This window comes from Prosopis cineraria, unplaced genomic scaffold (assembly GCF_029017545.1).
Source record: "Prosopis cineraria cultivar Desert tree isolate PC_DT_omini unplaced genomic scaffold, ASM2901754v1 PC6, whole genome shotgun sequence".
Lineage (NCBI taxonomy): Eukaryota > Viridiplantae > Streptophyta > Magnoliopsida > Fabales > Fabaceae > Prosopis > Prosopis cineraria.
Window position 1 is genome coordinate 29,391,653 of NW_026555337.1, and position 5,094 is coordinate 29,396,746.

General features: G+C 30.9%; 1 long non-coding RNA gene across 1 annotated transcript; it reads right to left on the bottom strand.

The window, feature by feature from the left end:
- LOC129312845 (uncharacterized) lies at positions 1–4,813 on the bottom strand. The gene is made up of 2 exons (XR_008593742.1): positions 4,377–4,813; positions 1–349 (listed from the first exon to the last, which is right to left on the bottom strand). It is a non-coding gene; the product is annotated as an uncharacterized LOC129312845 (long non-coding RNA).
- Between the last annotated feature and the right edge of the window lie 281 nt (positions 4,814–5,094).

Sequence of the window (5,094 nt, forward strand, 5' to 3'; positions counted from 1 at the left end):
TGAATTTAAATAGAATTTTTCATTTAAAGTTTAATAAAGTATGGATCTCAAGCATATTCCATATTACATTTAAAAAATAAATGTGGTGGAATTTTTTGCCCTAAAGTTCTCTTTTCTTGTTTGCTCAAATCTACTCCTCCGTGATCCCTGCTCAAATATGCTTCTCTAAAGCTTCCTTGTGCTTGTTCTGATATTCTCCTCCAAAGTCTCTTTATGCTTGCTTAGATCTACTCCTTTCGAGCTTAAACATTGTTAGAGTTGTTGTAATGCTCCTCCAAAGCTCAGATTTGCATGAGTTCTCTTCTTCTTTGACTTGTTTAAAGGCATTTGTTTAAGTGTTGAGTGTTCACTAAAATAGACTCAACAATATTAGACAAAATCACCATCCAAAATTACAATAACTTTTTTTTGTATTTTTAACTAAATCTATCACTAAGATTCATTTTGTTTATTATGAAAGAAACTAGACTAGGCAATATCAGACAAAAAATGCATCTAAAAAGTTAAATATCTAAAAAGATTAGAAAAAAATCAACACGACAAATTTCAAAATTCTAAAATTGTTTCAATCAAACCAAAAGAAAGGAAGATATTACAAATTAATGAATTTTTATCTACTTGAAATGAAAAGACAATTAATATACCATTGAAAATCACTATACATACTCAAGACCCAAGAAAAAAAAAAAAGTTTAACATCCCATCACAATGCAATTATATACACAAACTTCCTTGATTGTTTGCTGGTAAGTAGGTTCTACAATAGTATACCTTCCCCAACTAGCATAACACCCTACTTTACTAAGCACACCTTTAATACAATAATTATGCATCAGTTATGATAATTGTCACGGCCCAAAATTAAATATGGTCAATAGGGGATGCTCATAGAAACTTGTTTGCCTTAACCCTTAATTTAAGAAATTTGTAAATTTAAACCATTAATGTATTTGATATAAGATTAGATCTTACTAATATATATATATATATATATATAAAAATCAAATGAATGTTTTAAAACTTTTATAGAAATTTTGACAGAATTTCTTTAGTAAATAAGACCTCCTACAACTTTTCAATAGAATTCAACACAACAACCACAAGGAGCTGTACTATTATCAGTCAACAAACAAATAATAGTTAATCAAAATAAGGATTCTAACTATAGTCTATGCGGAGCACCTAGTTATATTTTTAAAATGAAATACATAAACTTTATAATTACATACAAAGGAGATAATAGTTTCCAAAGGAATCTCCATCCAGCACAACCATAGGACCCTTAGAGGTTAACAGGAGGTACAATGTCAATTAATAGATCTAAGACCAACAACAACTTTTTAGTGAATAACGTTCCAATTTATAGACGTAGAACTTAATGGAAAGAGCTTTAATGCACAATTATAAACTAAATAGAATAATCAATTGAAATAATATAATACATATTTCATAGATCAATGGTCATGTAAATATATAAATCATGAATTTATAAATTAAAAAAATGATTAGAAATTCAAATTCCACTTTTAAAATTAAACATATGCTTTAAATGCTGGAAAATTATGGAGCTAATTATAAAAATCTATATAAAGTAGAAAGGACTGTTTACTTTATAAAAAAAATAAAATTATAAGAACAATAAATTTCAAAACTCATTCATTTGTAGGACTTTATTAGAACGATTAGCAAATATGGACACAAAGTCTAAGAGAATAAATAATTAACGAGCATACACACATAATCTACAAGGATAAGTAACTGATAAGCACGGCTTGAAACCATGAAAACAAGCGTGAGCACAAAGCCCATGAAATCAAGCACAGCCATAAAGCCCACAAAAGCAAGCGTGAGTACAATACTCATGAATAATCATCCTTTCATTTCATATGTGTTGGTCATTGCACGAGGCTAGCACCTCCTAAGCACTCTGCTAGCTAGGTGTATCATAACGCGCGAAGGTTCAACGGAATTGTAGTTAGCAACCAGCGTTCTGATTCAATCTCATAATTAAAATAAAACATGTACAAGTTTATAAAATCAACATGATTTCTCTTACATATAGATCAACATAGCAATTGCCTTCAGATATTCATTTGAAGAAAATAAATTTAGATATTACTATAAAATTCATTTATGTAAAAAACATTTCCAAATTCATTTTTCAATAATAAAATAAAAACATAAACAATTAAGTAAGATTAAATTGAAAAAAATTATCATTTATTTTTAAGGAATCAAAAGGTTTATATAAATAGAGGATGTAGCAAATAAACATGCTCAAGCAATATTTTCAACAAAATAAGTTTGATAATAAACCATTGAGACACTATTCATTTGCCTGTCAAGTTACCAAGTCTCAAAGATTTATTCCATTGGACTCATATCTAGTCTCTCTTCTCCCAAACATCCTATAAAATATAGGAGGATTTTTAATAAATTTTCTACTAGTTGAATAAACCCCCTTTCAATCTTAACACAACCGTAATGAAGCTAAATAATTCAAAAGTTTCCCTTAATCATCATTTATATCATACATAAAGTTTCTTCATAATATCTTAGCCAAAGCTAACTAGGTTTTTGCTGGAACTCGGAGGGATTTTTTTATTTTGGAAGATAAACCTTAACACAAGATTGAAGTTTATATAATACATGCATACCAACTAGTGAATTAAGCCATTGTCGTCTTCTTTTTTTTTTTTTAATTATTTATTATTTAGCAATGCTTGATGTACGCCAATGATCTTAACATAATACTCCCTCTCATCACCAATGACCCGTTACGGAGTTACGGATTGAAGTAGAGTATGGTAAGCATCATTATGTTGATCCCAAAAAAAGACTTTAGAAAAAGAAAGTAAAAGAGACTCTATCCTCAAAACAATATCAACAGTTATCAACAATCACTCATGTTGCAAAGCACAAAGTCAACTAGAACCAGAAAAATTAGATTATATATATATATATATATATAAAACTGTAAGGCAACAATTATTTGCTCAGCATTTGGTTCAAAGCTTAATCAAAAGGCAAGCTTACGTCGGAAGAACTAGAGGACAATAAGTATCATCTTTAATTTGCACAAAAATCACAATACGACATGGTGAATTCAACTGAACAGCAGACTTGGAACATATATATATATATATATATTACATTCAAGACAGCACTAAAGATAAATTTTCGACACCAACACAATTAGGGCTGCACAAAAGCTAGGACGGCACTGGACTTCATCCTAACCCAAAGTCTGGTCTCTTTCATTAAAAGAATTGGGTTAGGCAACTCATAGTTTAGTCTTGTCCAATGATAATCTGAAAATTAACAAGATCGGACTTGGTCTATAAGACTAAGAGACTGGTCCTGTCAATCCAGTACTCACTTAGCTTTTTTTTTTTTTTTATTCTATGAGAGGCAATAATCCATTTCAATATAATAAAATCAACTAAGATAATAAAAACACTTATAATAATACTAAATCCATAATAATTTCCAAAAATAAGAAAAAATATATTTCTGTTACAATTCGAATAATTTAAATTTATAATTTTAATAAAAACAGCACATAATAAAATTCAACAACACTACTTTATAACAACAATTTAGAAATAAACTCAATAAATCTCCATACAATCATCTCTTTAGCATCAATTACACTTCAAACATTTATCAAAAATAAATTAATTATAATTATAATTATAAATAAAAAAATTAATAGGACTGGATTGGACCAAGTGGTCTGAATGTTTAATCTCTTATCCAGTCTAATTCAAAGAAATAGTCTGATCATTTTAATTGAAGGACTAGCGTCTATATAAATTGAACAAGACTGAGACTATCTCGAGTTAGACTGAACCAGAACTGAAAAATTTTTTCACAGCCCTAAACACAATCAATCCTAAGATCAAAATCCATCATCTTCATCTTGCTCTTAGACTAAAATTTCAACTTAACTCAAATCTCCCCTCTCTTCTCACTCAAACAATCACAGATACAGCCAAGCAGTTATTCAAACAACAAAAATCACACAGCATACGTAAAGGAGAGAGGATGAGCCTAGATATCACCAAGGAGAATGGTTAAACCCCACGCTCATAACAGTATCAACGCAAAACAGAGAAGAAGATGCACGTTTGACAGCATAAAGCTAAGGGAGAGGAGGAAGAGCTTACAATTAACTTCCTCTAATAGCAACTAATCCACAAAATACTTATCAAAAGCATGCTTGTTAATATTAATTTAAGCTTGTTTAAATTTCAATTTCCCCTTCCCAATCAAACACGTACAGCAGCACAGCGGGGGTAAAATTTTTCATCTTCAGTTATTAGATCATACACCCACATGTACAGAAGCTATAAGAAGAGTTCAATGTTTCTCACCTTAATTCAGCAACAAGAGAGAAAAGAAAGGAGCCATCGGAACAGACGGAACAGGGGATAAGCTCTTCACTCAAACCACCAACAGCAGCGAACCACCCCCTACACCCATCGGCGACGCACACCTGGAACAGAGGGGAAGGAAATTCTGATACACCCACGCAACACGGACACCACAGCGACGGACGAGGACGCAGATGAATGGAGAAAAAGATCTGAACACACACAGAGCACACGGACTGAAGGACCACAGTCGATGCCGGCGCTTACAATCAGAGAAGGGGGGAGCTTGAACGGCGGAACCCACGGCAGCAACTAGATGAAGCGGAGGATTGAGATTGCCGGCCAGAGGGATTGAAGCTTCTGGAACAAATATCTCTACCTCCCGAAACCAAAAAGTTGAACCCCAAGCAAAGTTCCACAAAGCCACTTCATGCTTTTTGTCATATCTTTCTCAAAATTAATAAAAATATATGTAGATGCCTCATATAAATTTAAATTTAATTTTATTAATTTAGCTATTTATTATTATTATTATTATTATTATTATTATTATTTTACATAAAATTTTATGTCATTACAATAATAATAAATTTCTGACAAAATATCCCTTAATTTTTTAAAAAAGAGGGCAGAGTTTATCCAAAACTTGACATACGCTTAAATAATTAATCTTGTAAAAAATCATATTATAGCTACCAAACAACTAGGTCAGCCACAT